Source organism: Oryctolagus cuniculus, chromosome 11, assembly GCF_051225735.1.
Source record: "Oryctolagus cuniculus isolate XC-2025 breed Fujian yellow rabbit chromosome 11, ASM5122573v1, whole genome shotgun sequence".
In the NCBI taxonomy this organism is placed as follows: domain Eukaryota; kingdom Metazoa; phylum Chordata; class Mammalia; order Lagomorpha; family Leporidae; genus Oryctolagus; species Oryctolagus cuniculus.
The window spans coordinates 63,580,083-63,604,665 of NC_142877.1; the positions used below are offsets into that span (position 1 = coordinate 63,580,083).

Consider the following 24,583-nt stretch of genomic DNA (forward strand, 5'->3'; position numbering starts at 1 on the left):
ACCCTCTGCAGAAATGTGTTAGAGCCAATTTCTAATCTTCAATAAGCAGTTTGAGGAGATTATGATAAGTAAAACCATATTTGCAGTGTCAAAATAATTAAATATTTAGGTTAATACCTAGCTTAACGATAAAGTGAGCACATTGTATAATATCCATGAGTGATACAAAATTAGCCTTAACAAATAGAAAGATAACCACTGTTCTGGAGCAGAATGCCTCAGTATCTTACATATCCCAGCTTTCTCTAAGATAATTTACAAACATCATGCAGTTCCAACCAGAGCTATTTAAGCACTGGATACACTGACACTGATGTTCACAGGAAAACCAAAAGGAGGAATCAGTCTTAGCAGATTGAAAGCGTGAAGGAGAGGCTGTGTAATTAAAGCCACAAGACCCTGAGAATATTATATGTAACCCGATGACACAGTTGAAGAAGATCCAAAATAGACTCAAAGAATAGAAATGTATTAAATGTTAATGTTGACATCTAGGGGTACACTTAAGGTGTAGCAAGTTAAGCCACCTAGGATAGCAACATCCCATTTTGGAGTGACTGGGATCATCTCCTGCCTCAATTTCCCATCTAGTCTCCTCTAATGCACATTCTGGGAAGCAGAGATGATGATTCAAGTATGTGGATCCCTGCCTGCCATGTACAAGGCCCAGGTGGAGTTTTATGGCTCCTGGCTTCACCTGGCCTAACCCTGGCTGTTGTAGACATTTTGGGGGTAAACTAACTGATGGAAGATATCCGTGTGTGTGTGTGTGTGTGTGTGTATGCGCCTCTCTGCCATTCTGCTTTCAAATTATTTTTTAAAAAGACATTTCAAATCACTTGCAGAAACATGAATATTGGTTTTAGGTAACCAGGTAGCCCTATAGAAAAATACAAAATTATATCTATACCCAACTCTATTCCAAGAATGAATTTCAAATGAGTCAGGAAATTAAATAATAATATCAGAAGGAAACATGAGGGCTGGTGTTGTACATTAAGCTGCTGCTTACAATGTTGGCATCCAAGATGAGCACTGGTTCAAGTTATAGCTGTTCCATGTCTGCTCCAGCTCCCTGCTAATGTGCCTGGGAAAGCAGCAGATGATCCCAGTGCTTGTGCTGTTGACACCCATGTGGAAGACCCAGAAGGAGTTCCAACCACCTGACTTTGGCATGGACCAACCCTAGCAGTTTTAGCAATTTGGCAAGTGAACCATCAGATGGAAGATCTCTTTTTTTCTTTTTCACCCTCTCTCTATAATCCTGCCTTTCAAATAAATAAATAAATCTTTAAAAGAACAAAAGGAAAAATGGTGGATTTCTATTAACTTTGGCTTGAGTATAGGCTATGTATGAATTACTCAAAGCCCAGAGAATAAGGACAATAAGTTTACACAATTTTTAAAAGAAACTTAAATGAATAAAGAGTACCATGAACAAAATCCCAACTTGAATGAATAAATTCCCAACTGACAAATTGGAAGAAAAATATTTGCAAAATATATAATAAGGGTTAATATCACTAACACAAAGTGAACTATCAAAAATTGAGGTGAGGAAAAATCAAAAACTCAGTAGAAAAAGACAGATATACCTGGTTCACAAAATAGAGCAAATGCTTATTAGGGGTGGGCATTCAGTACCATGGTTAAGGCAGTGCTTTGTACCCCTGCATCTCACATCGGGATGCCAGAGCTCGATTTCCACTTCCAGCTTCCTGATAATGCTCACCCTGGCAAGTAGCAGGTGATGGCTCAAGTACTTTGTTTCTTGTCAGTCATGTGGGAGACTCAGGTTGAGTTCCAGTGTCCTTGCTTCGGCCTGGCCCAGTCTCAGCTATTGTGGGAAACTTGGTTCGAGTTCAGGTCGATCAGTGGAAGACCCTTCTCTTTCTGCCTTCCAAATAAATGAGAGTAATTTAAAAAAAAAAAAAAGATTAAAAATGGTTCTTAAACTTAAGAAATAAAACACTCCATTATGTTCATGGTTTAGACTAAAACTACACCAAGACTTTATTCTCAAAAAAGTCTGAAAACACAGTCTATTATGTCTATTTGAGGAAGAAACAAGCACTCCCGTACATTGCTGGGGGATTCCAAACCCGTGCAAATCGATTAGAGTAAAAATCAGTAAAATCTAACCGAAAATATGTATTTCCTTTTTAACACAGGAGCCCCACATCTAGTAATTTACTCGAAAATATGCATACACAAATATTAATTGCAGCATTGTATACATTTATGACATATTGTACACAACCACACCAACGCTCTTATATGGGAAAATAGTTGAATAAAATATATTAACTGTACACAATACAGAATTATGCAACCACAAAAAAATGAATATAATCTCTATGAGCTGAGACAGAATAATTTTCAGGTTCCATTGTGTGAAGAAAGCAAAAGGAAACAACATTAGAAATAAAAGAAAATAATAAAATGTGCTTGTGACTGCTCATTCATCCAAATATAAACACAAAAGTGACAAGCCAAAATTTCATGAAATTGATTATATATGAGAGTGTACATGGAAACTGCGTGGACAAAATGGGAGAATGAAACTGTGCAGATGGAGTCAAATGAGGTGTAGTGACACATCTGTGAGCACATACTTTGTATACTTCTGACACTTATAACCAGTATAATGTTTTATACACTCAATAAATAAATAGAATCAATATCACTAGTATAGTAAGGCCAAAATGGAAACAAAAACAGATGACTTCAACTGTATCAGCGAATAGCTAACTGAGAATTGTGGGAGAATCTCTATAAATAAACCTAGGAAACAATACTTTATATATATATATATATATATATATATATATATAACATAAAAATAACCATGTAACCATAGTCAGTAGGTTTACTACAGATACACAAATCAACAATTCCAAAGTTATTTTATGCATATGTTCAGTCTGAGCACATAGGTGAATTTGTAGTACATAAAGGGAGCCAGATTTCTCACTATTGTAGAAAAAAGTAACCAATAAGGAAACAAGAAAATCTACTGTGTATCCCATAGTGTCAAATACATATTGAATGTATCATTAAGAAATGATGCCTTTATTCTTACATTTACACATACATCTGATACATGCAGATATGGACCTTCTCAGAGAGGAAAAAAACCTCTATTATAGGATTAAAGTCTTATGTCAATGTTACTAAGAGGATAAAAACAGTCCAATTAGATTGTTTAGTGAAAGAACCTGCAGGAAGTGATTAGCTTGGATTTGGTTGTTAGGGCAGAGGCCCCAGGATTTAATACTGTTGGCTTTATAAGAGACCTCACAGATGGAGATAGTTATGCATACTTTCTCCTCTTACCACATAATGCCAGCAAAATTGCCATTACCAGAGACAAAACCAATGGGGTTTGCTTGACTTTGTGAATCTCCAGAACCAAGAGACAAAATAAATTTCTTTTCCAGATAATCAGGTAGCTTGCCTCATGTATTTCATTAAAAAAATCCTGACTAATATAAGGGGTCCTCAAAAAGTTTGTGGCTAATGCATATTATGAGAAAAACTATGCACAGGTTTCAATTTTTTTGCACTAAAATAAACTTGTCTTTTAATTCCATATTTCCATAAACTGTATGCCATGCCCTCATATAGTGAGTTATCCAGAACTTGCTTTAGCAAGGGAGTTAGCCATCAGCACTTATATTTGTGGAGCCTTGAAGTGTAAAAGCTGTGAAAAAAGGAAAGTGTGAAAAAGGGAAGGGTTCCCCTGGTCCCTGATTACAGAGCATAGTGGACACAAGTTAACTATGTGAGTTAACTATGAGTGGGGCCTCCTAGGTGATTTTTCACAGGTGCCCACTTTCCGTTCTCTTTTTGGTATTAAATAAAAAGCAGAAAACAATTAGAAAAACTTGGGACCATGAGAGCTAACAAGCAGCTTCTAACCGTGTTGTGCTGAATGCTATGGAGGTTGTGGCTTGATTTCCTAGGCAGTTTGCTGCAGAAATTATAGTTTGACTTTCTGGAAGTCTGCAGAAGAATCGTTTGCTGCAGATTGTAGGTCAGGGTTCTGTTTTTCTACATGGTCCATCCATAGTCCATTTATATATTCATTCTATTAATCAAGAGTATGTGAAAACAAATTATGACTTTATGCACATATAAAAGAGCTTTTGATGATATAAAAATAAACTCAGTAATTATCCAAAGACTTGAGGAAGGAGAAAGCACAAGTGAATCCACAAAAGAAGAAATAAATTCATAATAAACAAGAAATGAATAAAGGAGGAGTTAAGATAAAAGCACAGAAATTTAACAAAAGTCCAAATTTCCTACAATATCCTAGAATACTTACATTAATTTTCCTCACTTTCATCTCAATCATCTAAGTACTTTGCCTGCTACTTTTCACATTACACAATCCATTCCTGGCCACTGAGCCACTGATCCCATAAAATTCATGTGTAGTTTTGGTAGGAAGATTTAATTATCATCAGGTGTAGGTTTCCGTCCATTTTTCCGGAGCAATTTGTTGAAGACAGATATGCCATAACAAAATCCATCATTTGCTTCCTTTAAGAGATACACCTAATGTCTAAGGACACAGGACATTCAAAGTTACTAGGTTTGGAAATATAGAACACTAAAGAAATAAATATTAATATTTTAAAAATGCCAAATGATTGATAAATAATATGAATGTTTATTGACAAAATAAAGTTGATGACATAGTTATATTTAAGTATTCAGATGATTAGAATTGAAGGCAATGTCAATTCTCAGAGCCGTGGTGAAAGTTGCCTGTAGGTGAGACCCAACACAGCTGAGTCGAGTGCAGCTACACTGACTTCAGCTGTTCTGGAATAGGACCAGAACAAAGGAAGGACCACATTTCCAGGGGCCTGACAGAAGGAAGTTTTTGGCCAAGAACTGAAAGAACAATAAAGACTCCGTGGGACTAGAAGAGAGAAGACAGGAACACCAGTGCAGAGAACCGTGCAACAAGCCAGCTGCCGGATATGAGCCGCCATCTTACCACAAGGTAGGAAACAATACCCGCGGGCCCTGCCACTTGCAGGTTAGCGGAGAGGGAATTCCACAGTCACACCCTGACGTGTCTGACACCTGACAGTCACACCCTGACAGGTCTGAGCAACTTGCCAAGCTTGGATCTGCAGAGCCGCTCTGTTTCCTTCCTCTCCCCGACTCCTGCAGAGCACCATAGTCTACAGGGAAAAGTTCGGCAGTGCCCCTTTGTTCTGCTCCTACCAGTATCAGAATCAGCATCAGGAGGAGACGCCATCTTCTGAGAGAGAACTGAGGGGGGCTGCGGCAATCCCTGTCACTGGTGATATTGCCGTAAAGAGAGAACCTTGGGGACGACTCAGCTCGGACTTTGGGTCCGGCCAGGAGTACTTACTGGGAGCAGAGTGTCCACCTATCCCCTGAAGGGAAAGCACATCGCTTCTTCCAGTGCCCCCAGCAAGGGCTCTGGCAAATAGCAGGGAGGAAGCGCCTTCTTAAAGCATGAGTCTAATTCTGGGGACCAAAGTATCAATAAGGTGGGGACAACTATAACAAAAGACGTGATTTACAATTCTTTATCCTGTCTGGTGACTGAACAACACAATCCTGAATGAATAATGGGTCATAGAAGAAATTAAATGGGAAATAAAAAAATTCCTGGAAGCTAATGAAAATGATAGCGCAACATATCAAAAACTATAGGATACAGCAAAAGCAGTGTTATGAGTGGAGTTTATAGCAATTAGTGCCTACATCAAGAAATTGAAACCACATAAAATAAATGATCTAACAATGCATCTCAAGGAGTTAGAAAAACAAGAACAAATCAAACCCCAAATCTGTAGGAGAAAAGAATTAATTACATTTAGAAGAGAAAAAAAAAAAATTGAGACAAAAAGGAGGTGTGGTGATGCCCTCTTGGTACAGGGCACCTCAATTTGCACTCAGTCTGGAATTCTGAGCAGTCGTTTTGTTTCTGTTTTACACAGTATACTCACCATGATAGTGTGGTTCACTACCACCACCCGTGAAGCTCACATAATGATTGCACTGGGTACAGCAGTTGGATATCTTTTGCATTTAGGGTGCGTACGCGCCTTGCTCCTGATTGCTTCGGAGTTCGGTGGAGGGACCTGCAGCAGCAGATAGAAGATACATGTCCCAGTGGGAAACTCATAGATAAATTATCTGTCAGCCCAAGAGGAGCTTGATTTTTGTGAATCCTGTTTTTATGCTGCCTCAAAGAGACTCAATATTAAAAAAATCTGATTTTAATTTTGTTTAATTTTATGCATTTTACTTTAAGAACACCTTAGTAAAGGACATTTAAGATACTTTACAAAAACTACAGTAGCTGTCCTAGTCCAGTTGTGTTGCTACAAGAGCATATTTGAGTCTGGGTGATTCATAAATAATAGAAATGTATTTCTTACAGATCAGGAAGCCGAGAACTCCAAGACCAAGACACCAGCCAGTTCTTAACCTGGTAAGAGCTATTCTTTCTGCTTCAACGTGGCACCTTGCTGCTGTGAGCTTACCTGGCATATGGTAGAAGGGCAAGAGCTTCCTTGCACTTATTTATAAAACAATTAATCATCCTCTAATGATCTAATCCTTTTCACAAAAGCTCCATAAGTTGATAGTTTAGCCTCAGGAATTAGATTTCAGCATGGATTTTGGACAGGGCACAAACATTCAAAATTTAGCACCAGTCATTTTAAAAACGTGTTCCATCTTCCACAACAGAATATTATTCAGCCATAACCAGAAATAAAATCCTATTGTTTGCAGCAAGATGGGAGAAATTGGAGGAACCTGGGAAGTGAAATAAGACTGGGAAAGATAAATACCATGACTTTCTCACATGTGGAAGCTAAAATAAGTTGATCTGTATGCAGAATAGTGATTACTAGAGCCTGAGAAGCGTAGGGTAAGGGAGGATCAGAAGATGTTGGATAATGGGTACCAAAGCACAGTAAGATACAAAGAATAAGTTCTGGCGTTCTCCAGCACATTGGGGCGACTGCAGTTCCAAATAATCCATTATATACTTTATGCAGAACTAGAGGACAGCAGTTTGAAGGCCGCAACCATCAGGAAATTATGAGATGGAAATGCTGATTATCCTGACTTAGATCAGTACACATTGTATACATAAATTAAAAATTACACAGTAATCCCTAAATACATACAATTATTAAATGTTAATCAAAAGCTTTCCTAAGTATAAAAATTTGCCTAAAAAAGAGATATCTCTGTCTATAACATCTTGTTAAATAAAAAGGATAAACAATTGACAAATATTATCTACAAAATAATATAAATTTTATCTCTTAACACCTACTATTATTATGTAAGCATGGTAGCAAATCACTAACCATGTATTGAATAAATTTTTAAAAGAATCCCTCTTTTTCTAGTGGGAATGAGGAATGAATTTAAGGTGAATAATTTGAGCTTAACTTTCCATTTCCTAAGACATACAGGAGGTTTAGTATAGAACCACTTTACTCTAAAATTCTTGATAGAGAAAAACACTCCTGGAGCTGGTCCTAGGGATACTCATTATGGTTACTATGTTCGCAAAGCTTCATGATACAAACACTTTCACTTCCAACATAAGAACGAACACTTGAAAAGATTTCTCATGCTTCCTATTGGTAATGCTTTTTGACAAGTACTCTCCCTTTGTCAAAAATATAAATGAAGAATAATTGGAGAAAATAGGATTGAGGTGCCTGCTAGCCATACTGTGTATTATTCTGGGTATAATGATAGCCATTATTTCTTATTATATCTTTAAAAAGGACAATTAATTTAACATTTGTCTTTAGATTGCTTTGCATTATTGATTGGCTTCCATGACTTATCATTTTCTTACTTTACTCATACATTCTTTTCTCAGAATAGCGTATCTTTTTATAATGCTCCTTGGAATGGTCTTTGAAATCCAGCACTGTGTTGAAACCAGTAGATGTTAATAATAAAGAATCAGCTACATGAATGAATGAATAAATGAGTTGAAGATTATAAGAGAGGTATAGACCAATTTTTAATAACACATAAGAAAATCACTGTCTAGGACTTTGATTAGTCATTTTTCTTCTTTCTTCTTTACATCTCCTTTCTTTCTCTCCTCACCCTCCACTCCCCTACCATAGCAAATAGCATAGATGTCCTAAAAGTGCTTTCTTGCCAGATTTTTATAATTTGTATTGTATCATTCCAGGCCTGAACTTTTTTCTTGTAGCTCATCACTCTTACTATTATTTAGTAAGGCATAAAAATTATTGTCCATAACTAGATATACATTCCTTAGGGTTAATTCTTTAAGGCAAATTAACTGGGTCTCTGTTCCCTGTTCTCTTGTTTTTCCTTTTCAATGCAAGCTTATAGAAATCAGCCAGAGTAATGTTATTTTAGTTGCAGAGAAACTAATCTGAACTTGGGTTGATTTAAAGATACACATTTTATGTCCAGGAATAGATTTTCTTATTCTTCCTTTAATTCATTCATTCAACATAAAATTCCTAAGAGTCCATTAAATATTACTATACTAGGGTAGGTTCCTGTCACCAAAGTGAACTTGACATTCTACCTCTACCTACTGAGTATATTCTCTGTTAAGAAAAAAAGCATCGTAGATGGATGATGATCACTTATAATCCATGGGATGGATTCTTTGGACTGATCTTCCCAAGGGAAAGAGCCTCAGTGTTGAAAAAAAAAAAAAAAAAAAGAACTAGGTTTGGAAACTGATTGCGGTTTATGGGAATTAGTAGGTTATATAAACTCTCTGAACCTCTGTGTCCTGATTGACTAACCTTAAATGATGATTTGAGGATTACATGAGATTAAGTATGTAAGTCACCAGGCACATGCAAAAAACAGTAAGCAGTTTTAGCCTGGCTGAGCCTTTCATGGTCACCCCTCCCTGGGTCCTGTTGGGGAGATTTGGAGGAATTGGGGTCACAAAAGATAAGTAAATAAAAGGAAAAGAATAGGGCTTTCCTCTTAAACATACACTATACCACCAATTACACCTGCATGCCTTGTGGTCAAATTAACAATCAATTAATTAAGTCAAAAGTTCCCTTTCTCTGGGGAAGATTCTTGAGGGTTTAGGAGCTTTGTAGAGGTCTTCATATAATTACACTACCTACATTTCCATGTATATTTAAGATGGTTCTTGCTCCAGATGAAGGCCATGTATATGGTGACGTGTTGTGAAAAACATTGTGAAAAAAGCAATGGATGTCTTTCAGAGAACATCAGTGGAAGGAATAAGTGATTGTGAAACACAAAGTAGTATGGGGCAACCCATCACAAAGTGCCTGTGCTGAAATCACACCAGATGTAATTATTCTGATCACAGATTTGATAGACATCTAATTTGCACATGCCACATTATATTAACAGTAACAATGACAATAAATATGAAATGAAGGATTTTTATTTCTCCAATTCCATTAATTATTAAATTATAGCTCAGTCTAATGCTCATTTAAATGAGAAAATTCTTAGGGTTATCACGTGACTAATAAATTGGCATTTGAAAGTGTGCTTGATGAGCTTGACTAGTAAGGTTGGTTGTCTGAGTTTTCATTGTACCAAATAACATTCAGAAATATGTGTATGATATTGATAATCACATTTTTGAAAAATTTCATTTTTTGATTTAATATTAATTTGAAAAGTGAGTTACATATAAAAACCAGACCCAGGGTTCCATCTTTTAACCATTAAACCACAACTTTGACAATTTAATTTTAGTGACACAATATAATATATCACAGTTAATAAAATTATAACTTTACAGATTTGGTCATTGCTTTTAGTGTTCAATATTTCCATTGATCTCAGTTTTGTATTACCTGAAATGTATAAGCAAAATGATTTTATCTCTGGTATTTTTTGTATGAATTTTAAGTCACTTTCTCCTCAAATTAACACTAATAGTCATTAAGATATTTTGGTCTTACCCGATGGTTCATGCCCTGCTTTATGTTTTAGAACCATCAACAACCTCAATAATTTTAGGCAACAACTAAAATAATATAATTACCTCCTTATCATATGAAAATATAAGGAGGAAGTTAATTTAGAAAGCAGGTTTGCTAAAGCTACCCACAAAAAAAATGTCTTCAACATAATCATCCATGGAGGAGAGAGAATTTAAAAACCTGGGTGAATCTGCCAATGTGATTGAATGAGAAGCTCCAGGATTAACTTCTTAGCATAGAATCCAGTACTTTTAAAAATAAGCCCTGGAAGCTTGGCTTAATCAAATGTCACTTGGATAGCAGTAATGATAGTTTTGTTGTCCAGGGATCTTAGCCAGCTTCATCTGTGTGAGGAAAAATGTGAAGATCAACAGCATACAGTGTTAGCAGAAATTTTCCTCTCAAATTCTCTGTTTCCTGAGCATCTCCACTTGCATTAAAATGTTATTTTTGTAGAATATGGACTGTGATAGTTCAAACATTGTCACTCAAGAAGATCAATATCTTTGTCTCAGATATATGAGACTTTAGATTTTTCTAAATCAACCTTGACACATTAGCTGATTTATCTTAAAACCAGTAGCAAGTGACCAGGAAATATCGACAACAAATTAAAAACTGTCTTTACATAGTACAAGTAAGACAATTGTTTCAAATCATGTCCTTCAACGCACTTGTATTGTTACAGAGAATAATGAATCATGTTACAGCTGCTTTCACTTAAAAAACCAAATCTTTCTATTTAGACAACTGGGGAAGCAGCATTTTTTCCCTTATGAGATTAAAAGTGATTAATAGAATAGGAAAATTAGAGAGATTACTCACATAGTACAGCAAACCCAGTTACATTCCTGTGGCTCTTTTAAATATTAAGTTCGCCAACTAGTAAGATTTAAAAAAAAAAAAAAACAAACAAACAAAAAAAACACTGTTCCTCAACAGTAGAGACAAGGACTATAACAATCATCAAATCTCAAAATGTCCATTTCATTCCTACAAATTTCATTTTTGGCATTCTATTATTTATCACAGATCAAGGAAAACATATGGTGAATTTCTTTTTGGGACTGGTTTAATTCACTAAGCGTAATGGATTCCAGTTGCACCAAATTTGTTGCAAGAGAGAGGATTTCATTCTTTTTTCACAACTGAGTAGTATTCCCTGCTGTTTATATATATAGCACTATATAAATATATAGCACTATATAAATTATGATTATTATTGTAATTTCTTTAGTCATCAGATGATGGACAGCTGGATTGATTCTATATCTTAGCTATTGTGAATTGTGCTGCAATAAATATTGGGGCACATATAACTCAATCATATGCTGATTATATTTCCTTTGGGTAAATTCCCAGGAGTCAGATGGATGGGTCATATGTTACATCTATTTTCAGCTTTCTGAGGTGTCTCCATATTATCTCAACAATGACTGTAACAGTTTACATTCCCACCAATAGTGGATCATGGTACTTTTCTCCCCACATCTTCACCAGAATTTATTGTTGATTTCTGTATGAAAGCAATTCTAACTGTGGTGAGGAGAAACCTCATTGTGTATTTTATTTGCATTTCTGTGATGGTTAGTGGTTCTGAGCATTTTTTCATGTGACTCTTAGCCATTTGAATTTCCTCTTTTGAAAAATGCTTGCTCATGGCTTTTGCCCATCTATGGATTATTTTGTTGTTGAGTTTCTTGAGCTTTTTATAGATTCTGGATATCAATCATTTATCACTGTATAGTTTGGAAATATTTTCTCCCATTCTGTCAGTTACTTGAGTGTTCCTTTTGCAGTGCAGAAGCTTCTCTGCTTGATGTAATCCCATTTGTCAGTTTTGGCTTTGATTACCTGTATTTCTGAGGTCTTTTCCAAGAAGTTGTTGCCTATGCCAATATCTTCCAGAGTATCCTTAATGTTCCTCTATAGTAATTTGATGGTAGAAGGATGTTTATCTAGATCCTTGACCCCTTTTGAGTTGGTTTTTGTATAAGATGTAAGATAGGGATCTTGTTTCATACTCCTGCATGTGAAAATCCAATTTTCCCAGCACTGTTTGTTGAAGAGATTGCCCTTTCTCCAGGGATTGATTTTTAGCTCCTTTTGCAAAGATTATTTGGTTGTTGATGCATGGATTTGTTTCTGGAGTTTCTGTTCTGTTGCATTGGTTTACATGTCTATTTTTGTGCCGATACTAGGCTGTTTTGATTATAACTGCCCTGTAGTGAGAGATATTATCTCAGTATGTTATTGTGCAGGAAGGTCTTCAGTGCCAATTTTCCTCTGGAATGTTCCTCTGGTGGTGGGGAGGGGAGGCTGGGAGATGACATCATGGTGGTGGTACCCTTATTGGAATGGAAGATTCTCTGGCATAGGACCTCCTCTACAATGTTTTAGGGTGGGACTTTTGGTGTGCAGATATTTGGTTGCTTTCAAGGCATCCAGGTCACCCTTATCCACAGGAAATACTCCCCCTTCTGTCTCTCTCTTTTTCTGTTATCCACATCCCCTGCCCCTAGACACAAAAACACACACAGGCTCATGTCTGTTTCCCTCATACAGTGACAGTCAGAGGGGCTCATAGGCAGTTACTTGATCCTGGTTGGAATAAAGAAAAGGGGAGTCCCTCTTAGAGGTATAAGATGCTTGCTTGCCCCCAAAGTTATCTCTAGCAAGATTAAACTGCTAAATGCCACTGCAGGCTTCTCACCAAAAGCTCCCAGTAGCAATACAAAAATGCCTATCTCACTCCTTCTGAGCTTCCAGTTTTATCAGGAGAATAGCAAGGAAGTGGTGTTTCTACCCTTTTGAGTTCCTAGTTTACCATGAAAGCAGAAGTGACCAATCTCACTTTTTTGTCTTGTCATGAACAATATAGACAGTACAGGCAAGATTACAAATCTGGCTTTTTGATGGGTTTTTTTTCCCTGCCTTCAAACCGATTGTTAGCTGTTCTGGTTTTTTTTCTTTCCCCAAATGTGTGCTAATTAGACTCAACTGCTCACAGTTCCTCTGGTCTGTCTCTCTTGCAGCCTCGCTCCTGACTGCTGAGGAAGGAGGTTTCTGATTTAAGTAAATCTTGCTCTTCTCTAGGATTTGTCTGTGTGAAAATTAGTTCATGTGAGACAAAGGACCAAGGTCATCTTTTTCTATCACTATTTCTTCTGCAAAATACTTTTACACTTCTGTTCTGGAAATTTTGAAATATTCCTTTAAGATTTAATTTTTAAAAATCCCTCTGAATAGGGCAAATATTTCAGTTCTTTTGCTATTTTTCATTATCTAGCTTCTCTTCACTTCTCCTGATTCCATTGTTCCATTGTTCAATAATTGTTTGTCTACCTGTGCCAGGGATGGCTATAGACTTTTGAGAAATAGGAGTGCATATGCAGGATAAGACTCCTGCTCTTGTGGATTTACAAGACAGGAGAAAAGTCTGAAGTGATCATGAAAATGCCAGGCACTGGGTGATGTTATAAAGAAAATAACAACAGTTAGAGAGGGACATGGAAGGGCTTACTTTACCCAGGATGGAGGATGGTGGGAGGACATTAGAGCTGTGTCTCTAAATAAGGATCCAATCATGCCAAAATCTCCACTGAGGCCATGAACTTTTCTCTTCTGGCAAAGAGCAAGGCTGCAGGCAAATTCTTTTTAAGTTCATGGATCCCAAAATGAGAAGAGAGAGGAAGGACCTAGGACGTATGGGTCCAATTCCTTTCCAGCTCACCAATGATGTAATTAAAAATCTAAAAATAGAGCAAAAGTAGTATTTATGGAAAACCCTTCATGAATGGAGTGAAGTCAGACAGAAATATTCTCTTCCTCTCAGACAAATAATGTGGATTTATTCTAAGGTCCTGCAAACCATTGGGAAATTATAACTAAGATATAACCATTTGCATTTTAAAGGGATCATTCTGGCTGCAATTTGAAGGTCAGACTGCTGGAAGGCAAAGAGTGGTAGGGGGATACAAGAGGGTAGCTGCTACAATGAACCAGGGAAAAGATTTAGTGACCAGATCAGGATACTGATGATGGGAGTACTGAAAAGTGGCTGAATTCTGTGCTATTTTATAAATGTTAGGACTTTGCTCAAATCATAAAAGATCATCAGACATGGAGGCCTTAATATTCTATTTTTTTTCAATGTTAGCAGGAGTACAGTAGGAATCAAGAGATATGAACAGATTTAGGTTTTCTTCTGGAAAATGAATTGAAAGCTCATGCTAATAGATGTGAGGTAGATGAGGGAAAAAGATTGAAATGCTCAATGCACACATTATGAACCAGCTACACACTACACTATGGCTTATCAAGAATCTGATAGGTCCTTTCTTATGTCTATGGCTTGTGCATGTTGTTCTGCTCCCCAGATCAACTATTCTGTAGCTCTCCACCTGGTTAATACCTACTGATCCTTCAAGCTGTAATTAAAATGCCACTTACTCTCTAAAACCTCCCCAATCTAAATTAGATACTCCTCTTTGACCTTCTGAAGACTCTGTGCATGTACTCCTCTGAAAGCAATTACCATACTGAATTACAATGCTTGATTTACATTTCAGACTCCCCTAACAACCCAGTGTGCAACACTGAATAGGGGATGCCTCTCAACCAGGTACCTCTGCTTTCTTTCATTTTACCTGGGCTATGATATAAACTGAATATGTATTTGTCATGAAATTTAGTAGACAAACTGTCAACTTCTTCCACTCCAAAATGTTCATGCTTTTGTTATGCTTGTGTTTTTTAAGTACTAGTTGGACAAGTACCCACCAATTCCCTTTTATTCTTTTCTTAGGTTGTGTGTGTGTGTTAGAGAACAGGGATGCATTTGTTTAATAATAAATTGCCTAACGATGTCTATGTCAAAGCAAAAACTCCCTATGTTGGATATACTTGGACAAACAAGGAATACTTTGTTCAAAATTAATACAATAGAGGGAAGAGGCCAGAACTGAGTCTGACCTCAACTCCACTGAGACAGAGTGGGAGAAAGTTTTAGGAGCTGAGATGGGCAGATTGTTAGGCCTCCTGTGTTTTATAGTTGTCCTTACACTGTCATCTTCATGACATGGAGGATTTTCACAACTCAGAGCAAGCCACAATTAGAAGTTAGGCTCCTACCCCTCCATAAAGACTTAGAGACAGTGGCACTAACTTCCTTAGTGATGATATTTCAAGGACAGCTCTGAGGTCCTTGAGTAGCACGTTTCCAGGTTGTGAAAGTGGTTAAAAGCTTAAAGAATATGTATCTCTCAAAGGGGAAGATAAAGAATCTAACAATTGCTGGTTTTCTAAGGTAAATACTTTATTTTTAAAAAAAGGAAAGGGCCTAAAATACAAGAAGTCTTTTTGAAGTTTAGCCAAACAAGGTTAGTTCAAAAAATGCTAAGGCTCTCTTAGTCATCCACCAAGTTAAAGATAGTAGTTGCTTAATTATGTTAGCAGAGAACAAAGATACTCAGATTAAAACTCTTTAAAGTGTAATCACTTGAGGCTGGCATTTGGCCTAGCAGTCAAATGACTGTGTCCCACATAGGGGTGTCTGAGTTTGAGCCCTGGCTCTGGCTCCTGACTCCAGTTTACTACCAGTGCAGACCCTGGCGGGGAGCTGTGATGATTCAAGGCAAAAGGATTACTGCTATTTACAGACATGAATGAGAGACTTGGATTGAATTCCTGGTTCCATGATTTGGCTTTGGCTTGGGTCCAGCCTTGGGCACAGGGTATTTGGGGGTAAATCAGTGGATGGGAATATGTACTCTCCCTCTCAAAAACAAAGGAAAACAAAGATGTAATTTCCAATGTGCACAATTTGCCTGCATTTATCAGGTGTCTAGAGTTACAATAGTGTTTCAGCATTTCAGTGGGTGTTACAGACCTCTGGTGCCTCAGAGGGTTTTGTTGATAGTTTTATTTCTATGAGCAATCAGTCTAATGTAAAATTCTCAAAATTATATGTGTGTGGTAGATTTGTTCACAGTGTTCCTGAAACCAAGTTGGTATAAAATTAATTGAGACTGAAGATAGCCTTTATGACTGGTGGGAATTGTCCCAAACTCTATTTGAATTTCATGCATTTTAAGATGACCAGAAAAAAAGTTAATCACTGGCTTCAAAGATTTTATTCATTATATTGACAAGCCCTTTGGGGTTGATATGTTTTAACTGAGTTTTAGGCTCAGTCTTAACTAAATTTTTGACTACTGGAAACTCCTTCAGAAATTCAGTGCAAAATTTTCTGTGATAGATTTGTTATTTATTATAATGGAATATTTCTCCTTTTTATTTTTATAGAGTTTGTATAACAGAGTGGTTTGGGAAATTATGTATATGTGTTTTCAATGTAAGAAAATGTAATATATGAAAGAATATTTGATAGTTTCATTATCTCTCTTTCCCATATTTATCTATTAAGAATTCAGTGCTCAATCTAAAAACATTTTCATCTCATTAGCAAAGCACTGCTATATCATCATTTTTATATTGGAGGATCAGGTTGTGTGACTGTTCAGTGAGCAAGGACTTTTTCTCATCTCATTTCACAAGGAGTCAAATGTTTTGAATGACAGATTCAGATTTGATCCTTCGTCTTAGAATGCATTTTGACAATGTTTTTGATATTGTCTACCCAGAGGGTCTAGAAGGGAAACCAGAAGGCCCAGACACTGAAGAATCAAAGAAAAGGGGCAAGAAGACTATCAAAAACTACTTTTACTTCTTTATCTGGATTACAATACTGTCTAGCATCCCTCTTCCCTAATAAAAAAGAATAAAATTGGTGTTTTTAATTACAATGTTGTTGTTGAAAGCAGAAATCTAAATTCCTTCTGGAAATTACCCACTATTTGGAACTTAAAGTTTGAGAAACCCTAAACTATGGAACAGACTTCCCTGATATCAATAAATTGTAACAATGGAAAATTAAATAGAATGACAAAAAAATTGTACATTAAGATTTCATCTATTTTTGAGTAACAAAAAAGTTGGCAAATATGTTTATACAAACACAGGATTTGGGAAGTAAATGAAGACCATGCCAATGAGAACAAATAGAGGCGTGTTATTGACAATTTTATATAGCAAAGGAGTCAGATATCATCAATTGTATTTGGCACAGTCTTGGAGGCAGGAGAGTGGGAAAGCTCTACTACATGGGAAAAGATAAAGTTTCACAGATGCCCTGACTGGAGGTTGTTGGCATGGGAAAGCCAGAGGTGGGATAAACTAGAAGTAGGGCATTTGGATTTGAGTAGAAATGTTGGTTTCCTCTGGTTGATCTTGAGTCAAAAGAAAGAGAAGAGGTAAAATGAAGCTGTTCACCAGCCATGAAAAAGTTTTGACTATTCACAACTCATTGCTATAGATTGTGGTTTGGTTTTCTAAGCTTTGTGTGTGGGTCAGAAGTCTATTGTCAAATATGACTTAGCTTGTAGGTTTGTTCAGTATCTCAGGTTAATATTGTTCATATAGCAAGAAATCAATATAGTCATCCAAAGATGCAATTGCTGTATAAGAAAAGTTGTCATTGGTCCTTAACAATCTACTGTTGTTAAGCCTGTGGACTTGGATCTCATGGAAATAAAAACAGACTGCTGTATCCCTTGGCATAATAAATCAAACCTGTGCAGAGAAATTCAGCAGATGATGAAGTGAAATACCTCCTAAGCTTTTTTCATGAAATATTTTTCTTTTGATTTGGGTAGGAAAATCCTCATGGGGATTTTTGTGCCCTTCTCCTTGGCCAGAACTTGATTACCCAGTCATTTCTGCATTCCTGGTTTCCAGAAATTTTGGAATTATTCTGCTCCCCAAAGGCTAAACTTGGAGCACGAGAAGTTGAGGGTGGGTGAGGGTGGGGGCATTGGATTTCTTTGTTTAGGGAGGAGGGAGAGAGGGAGAGAGAGAGAGAGAAACTCCAATCTGCTGTTTCTTTAGCCAAATGCCAATAATGGCCTGAGCTAGTTTCTACTGAAGCCAGCAGCTGGGAGCTCAACTCACCTCTCCCACATGTGTGGTAAAAACCCTTACTTGGGTCATTACTACTACCTTCCAGGATCTGCATTAACAGGAAGTTTGAGCCAGGAGATGAATCTAGGTTTCAGATCCAGGGACTCTGATATAGTATGTGGGCATCTTAATGACATCTTAACTAGTCAAATACTCCAGAATTGCTGGCATCTTCCATAAATATATTCAAACTCTTTTAAAAGAAAACATACTTTGACTAAATGTGCAAAAGTACAGAAAAATCATTTGAAACTATAAAAATCATAAAATAAAATATGTGTATTATGGCCCAATATTTAAAACACTAAAATTATATTTGTGTCACTCATAGAATTGATAACTATCTTTCTGTATAACATACACACATTTTTTCATGTCTGAATCATATGCCATGACATATATCAAGTGTATTCATGTACATACCTCTACACTGAAACATTTATATTCTTAATTCATATTCTTATTACAATCACATATCAACTGTAATTATCCCATTTTACAGATAAGGATCTTGAGGCTAGCCAAGCAATTTGTCCAAGATCACAAAGCTAGGAGGTATCTGAGTCAGGATTTAGACCTGCCTGGTAGAGTTCCAGAGCCTGTGCTCTTAATCATTTTGCCATGTTGCCTTTTATTAAATGTACAGGTATATACATGAATAATTTATTAGAAATAAGTGCATGACAGAATAGTGCAAAGAGCTAAGAGAGTGTTTGAAAGAAATTTGTAGCCAATTTATGATGGATTGAGAAAACATGAAAAAGTTTTCCAGAAACTACATTTAACAATGGTTAAAACTCTTCTTTCAAGTTGGAAAAAATTAGGTGAAGAATTGGAAAAAAAATTCCAGATGTAGTGAAAAGCGTGTGTGGAAGCCATGAGAATGAAAGGGCTAAGTATGAAAGGATGTGAGTGTGGCCAGCCTAAGGGCTTCCAAAAACTGCACTGACTGCAATTTGCCTGGCTCAAGGAGGCATCATGTCCTAGGAAAGGATGGAAGAAACTCTTTGACCCTGATGAGTATAGAAACTGAGGAGGGAGAGATGTGGGCTAGTGTCTTGTGGATTTTGGACTTAAAACTCATTATACAGAAAAATCATGAAGAAGGTTGAAGCAGAGTAGGAATATATTTGTGATTTAAAAATTATTTCAGCAAACTGTGGAGAATTGTTTAGAGTAGAGCAAGGATTAATGGATGAGTCTATTGCAGTAGTCCAAGTGAGATATAAGTATAACTTAGTTTAGAAAGAGAGCAATGAAGTTAAGTGAGGTGAATAACATGGAGGACCATAAAGAAGTAATTTCAGAAAGAGAAAAGGTTTTTTAAATGTTCTTGTAGCTACTATTTCATTTCTTTCTCTTCCTATACATAGAGACTTCAAAAAGTTTGTGGAAAAATGGAATTAAAGGTTAAGTTTATTTTGGTGCAAAAATTTTTGAAATCCATGCATAGGCTTTACATAATACATATTTTCCATTAATTGTTTGGAGATACCTCATATTCATGGAGTTCCCCACATTGTTTATGATAAGTCAAAATCTAAATTCACAGTTATATGCCCAATAGAAGTTTCCTAGTTATGCCATAGCCACCTCAGACTAGGAGATACTTGGTTATAGAAACTAAAAGTCAGAAATCAAGGTGTCAGCTGGACCAGGCTCTCACTGAAGGTTGCTTCTTCCAACTTCTGATGGCTTCAGGAATTCTTTGGCTTATCATAGTAACTCCAGTCTCCTGCCTCCATGTTTGCTTGGCTTGCTTTTCTGTGTGTGTCCCTATGTTTCTTTGAGTTCTATCTTTTTTAAAGATTTATTTATTTATTTGCAAGTAATAGTTACACAGAGAGAGGAGAGGCAGAGAGAGAGAGAGAGAGAGAGAGGTCTTCCATCCAATGGTTCACTCCTCAATTGGTCACAATGGCCAGAGCTGCACTAAGCTGAAGCCAGGAGCCAGGAGCTTATTCTGAGTCTCCCACATAAATGCAGGGGCCCAAGGACTTGGGCCATCTTCTACTGCTTTCCCAGGCCATAGTAGAGAGCTGGATTGAAAGTGGAGCAGCCGGGTCTCAAACTGACGCTCATATGGGATGCCAGCACTTCAGGTCAGGGCGTTAACCCGCTGTGCCACAGTGCCAACCCCAAGTTCTATCTTGTTTTTTAATTAAATTTCTTTTTAATTTGAGGAGAGAGAGAGAATGAAAAAAATGAATCAATGTTACATTAGCTGGCTTACTCCCCAAATGGCTGTAATGGCTTTCCTTGAGTCATCACTGCTATCTACCAGGGTCTAGACTAACAGGAAGCAGGAATCAGGAATTCGATTTGGGTATTGAACTGAGATACTCTGATGTGAGATGCAGGTATCTTATCTGCTAGCTCAAACATTGACCCCCTCTCCTCTGACAGTCATTAGACTTAAGGTTTGCCCTCCAAGCCCAAGCTGATTTGATTTAGAGATGCTTAGTTACATCTGCAAAGCCTCTATAAGGTTGCATTCTGAAGTTTTGAGGGCACATGAATTTGGAGAGGGGGCCCTATTTAACCACTACATAAATGTGTTAGAGGAGCCGAAAAATATGGTGATTGGCCGGCGCCGTGGCTCAATAGGCTAATCCTTCGCCTGCGGCGCTGGCACACCAGGTTCTAGTCCCAGTTGGGACGCCAGATTCTGTCCTGGTTGCTCCTCTTCCATGGCAACTCTCTGCTGTGGCCCAGGAGTGAAGTGAAGGATGGCCCAAGTCCTTGGGCCCTGCACCCGCATGGGAGACCAGGAGAAGCACCTGGCTCCTGGCTTCAGATCAGTGCGGTGAGCTGGCCGCAGCACGCCAGCCGCAGCGGCAATTGGAGGGTGAACCAATGGAAAAGGAAGACCTTTCTCTCTGTCTCTCTCTCTCACTGTCATCTCTTCCTGCAAAAATAAATAAATAAATAAATAAATAAATAAATAAATAAAAAATAAAAAATAAAGAAATATATGGTGATTACTCTGGGGAACCATGGACTTGTGAAAATATAGAATTATCATTCTTAGGCATTTAAAAATTAACAGAAAAGTGATCTCTGTTAAACATAGGAGTAGGAATAAGAGAGGGAGGAGATATATAGCTCAGCACAGGCTCACTCGGACTTACCTCCAATGGTGGAACTAGAAATGTGCCAGGGGATTTCAACTCAATCTTATCAAGGAGACATGTACCAATGTCAGCGCACTTGGTAAAGTGATAAGTATAAGTACACAACCTATCAAAAAAGATAGGGTAAGTGTTGAAGAGATTTTACAAATAAGACCAGTGTAAGCAAATAATGAAGGATAGAATTAAAAGGGAGAGAATGATCCTGAGGGGGAGGCAGGACATACAGCAGACTCACAGAATGGTAAACGCCCAAAACAGCACTCTGGCCTCAGAATCAACCCTTGGGGCATTCGGATCTGGCTAAAAGGCCCATGAGAGTCTTACAGGCATGGAAAGCCACCACGTGGTGGCAAAAAACAATCTAAATGAAAGACCCTGGAGAACAAAACGCCAGCGGAAGGAACAGGCCATCAAGGAGGGAGGCGCCTTTCTTGGAAGGGAGGAAGGAACCTCCACTGTGATATGGCCTTGACTAAACAAGTTCAGAGTTGGTGAACTCAAGGGGCTTTCAGAGCCTAAACAGCTCATGGCAAGAGCCTCGGGTGATTGCTGACGCCATAAATAAGAGTGCCAACTGTTAAATCTACAATGGGAGTCACTGGGTACAGGCTCCCCATGTAGGATCTCTGTCCTTAATGTGTTTTACTATGAAACTTAAGACAACACTACTAGTCAAACAATACCCTATACCTTGTGCGGTTGTGTGAGGGCAGCCTGTTGAAATCCTTGCTTAGTGTATACTAAGTTGATCTTCTGTATATGAAGGTAATTGAAAATGAAACTTGATGAAGGGTGGGATGGGAGAGGGAATGGGAGAGGGGAGGGCCGCGGGAGGGAGGGAGGTTAGGGGGGGAAAGCCACAACAATGCAAAAAGTTGCACTTTGTAAATTCACATTTATTAAATAATAAAAAGAAAAAAAAAAGAAAATATAGGATTCTGTCTCTGTGATAAAGAAGGCTAACCTGATTTTGAGAGAATGAGTTGTCTCTCTTCTATACTAGGTCTGTTTTATTTTCACCTCACTGGCTGCTTCTTTTCAGTCTTCTCTATTATTTTTCTGTCCTTTACTCAAATTGTAAATGTTGGTGAGCTTCAGATTTCAGCCTCTGAATTTCTGTTCTCCAATTAGACTCATTCTTTAGTATATCTCTTATAGCCTCATATGTGTATTTCAATTTATTTTTGAATGCTAATATATTCATAACTCATAGCATTCACAAGGTACAAAGAACATAATTTAAAAGATTCTCTCTACCCACTAACCTTAGCCACACAGCAGTTCTAATCTAAGAAGTTGATTAGTGACAGTTCCTTTTGCAGACAGTCTATGTATGTAGAAGCAAATTTATACCTATATATGTACATGATGCATGTGCCTTTGTGCATGTATGTAAACACCTCCTCTCAAAATTTAAAATAAATACCAATTCTGTGCATTATACTAACAGTTCAGAATGTTATTTTTTCAGTTAAAGATGTATCTAAAACTTCTCTCATCATCATGCATTATTTTCATCATTGCACAGTACTCTATATTCTAAACCTGAAAAACTTCTTATTTATTTAATCAAGACCAATTAATGGACATCTGTATTGTATCTGACTTTTCTTTCTAAAGTGCAACGGAAATATATACCATTATTTGTTTAAAAATTCCATTTGAACCTGTGTAAAAAAAGTGATAGGCTAAATTCTTAGAAGGTGAATTTCTGGATCAAAGGTTCTGTGGGTTTTTTTATATTTGATAATTTCTAAATGGACTTGATAAAGTTTGAACTAATTTAGACTTCTACTCTAACTGACAGAAATGTTTGTTCTTCCATATCATATTTCCATATCATAATAATATACATTATGCATATTATACATTGATAAAAATTGTATATTAACATGTCCTTGATCCTGAGCATTTGGGAATGTGAGACGAATGATACTGAGTATGTTATATTTAGGTGATTTGCATTTCTCTATAATGAGACCTATCTGTTTTTCTCATTTTCTATTGGAATTTTGGTAATTTTCTTTTAATTTTTTTTTAAAATTCATTTTATTAGAAAGCAAGAGAGAGAGAGAGAGAGAGAGAGAGATATCTTCCATCCCCTAGCACATTCCCCAAATGCCCACAACTGCTAGGGCTGGGCCTGACTGAAGCCAGGAGCATTGAAGTCAACCCAAGTTTCCTTTGTGTGTAGTAGACACCAAAGTATTGAAGCTATCGCCTGCTGTCTCCCAGGGTGCACATTAGCAGGTGGCTGAATCAGAAACAGAGTAACTGGGACTTGAACCAAGTACTCTGATATGAGATATGGGTATCCCAGTTGGTGATTTAACTGCTATGCCAAACACCCACCCATTTGGACCTTTGATAACAGATTTTAAAGAGACTTTTCCCGAGGAAAATTAGCCATTATCTATGATTTGAGTAATACATATTTTTTTTCAATTTTTTCACTTGATATAATTTTATGAGGCATATTTTTGAAATAGTTTATCTCAATTATATCAACTTTTATTATAGCTTCTGGGTTTTGTATCATTCTTAGGAATCTATACTCCTGCTCACTCAATCTTATTCTGATAATGGGTAATTCAAAGGAAGAATTCCATGTTTTCTTCTTGATTTGTCAGTAGAAGTCTTGGCAGGAAAACAGATAGACCTAGCTGAGGGAAAGAAAAGCAATGGAAGATAAGGGAAGAGAAGTGAAGAAAGAGAGAGAGAGAGAGTGAAAAAGAGAGAGAGGGACAATAAGGGAAGGGAGACAAAACAAAGTTCATAGTTATTGCCTATTAAATGTTCTTCCAAAATTATTTAATCTAATTATAAATATATAATGGAAAGATGAAAACTTAATTCAAATTATAAGGAAATAATCAGATAAGCCAGAAAATAAAGAATTATAGAGGACAACTTGACCTGGGGTGGGCATGGGGTAGAGGCCAGGTTCTTTTTTTTTTAACATTTTATAAATTTGGGGGCAGGCACTGTGGTATAGTAGGTTAACCCCCTGCCTGCGGCACCAGCATCCCATATGGGTGCCCTAAATATCTATAGCTTGCTGACATAATTACAGATATGTAAATTCAAATTATGCTCAAATTGTTTCAGAACATGTTAATTGTGTTAAAAATAAAATTATATTTTCTGAACAAGAGTTATAGCAGGGCTCATTGCATCTATAAATTGTCCATAGTGTTCTAACATGATGACTCTTGAGAAAGCTTGAGCCCTGGGTGACTGGTATAGAGAAGTAAAGTGCTAAATGTGTGCAGAGATGTTCACAGAGGGAAAGTTTAGGGGACTCCAAGTTCCCTTTGCAGCACAAATACAATATTTATATCTTCATGGTAGTAAGCATGGACTCTTTCGGTAAATGAGTGCATTCAATAGTAAAATGCAATGGAGAAAGAAGACTTTCCTAAGCTG

General features: G+C 37.1%; 1 long non-coding RNA gene across 5 annotated transcripts in view; it reads left to right on the top strand.

Annotated features, from left to right (window-relative positions):
* Positions 1-4,748: 4,748 nt before the first annotated feature.
* LOC149123504 (uncharacterized) overlaps positions 4,749-24,583 on the top strand; it is a 138,377-nt gene continuing 118,542 nt past the window's right edge. For 2 of the 5 annotated variants that reach the window (XR_016217137.1, XR_016217138.1), the window contains exons 1-2: positions 4,752-5,017; positions 6,437-6,487. This is a non-coding gene — a long non-coding RNA (uncharacterized LOC149123504). Of the gene's footprint in view, positions 5,018-6,436; positions 6,488-14,575; positions 14,629-16,648; positions 16,792-24,583 lie in introns of those variants that run through there. The other 3 variants (XR_016217139.1, XR_016217140.1, XR_016217141.1) reach the window with 3 other exon arrangements.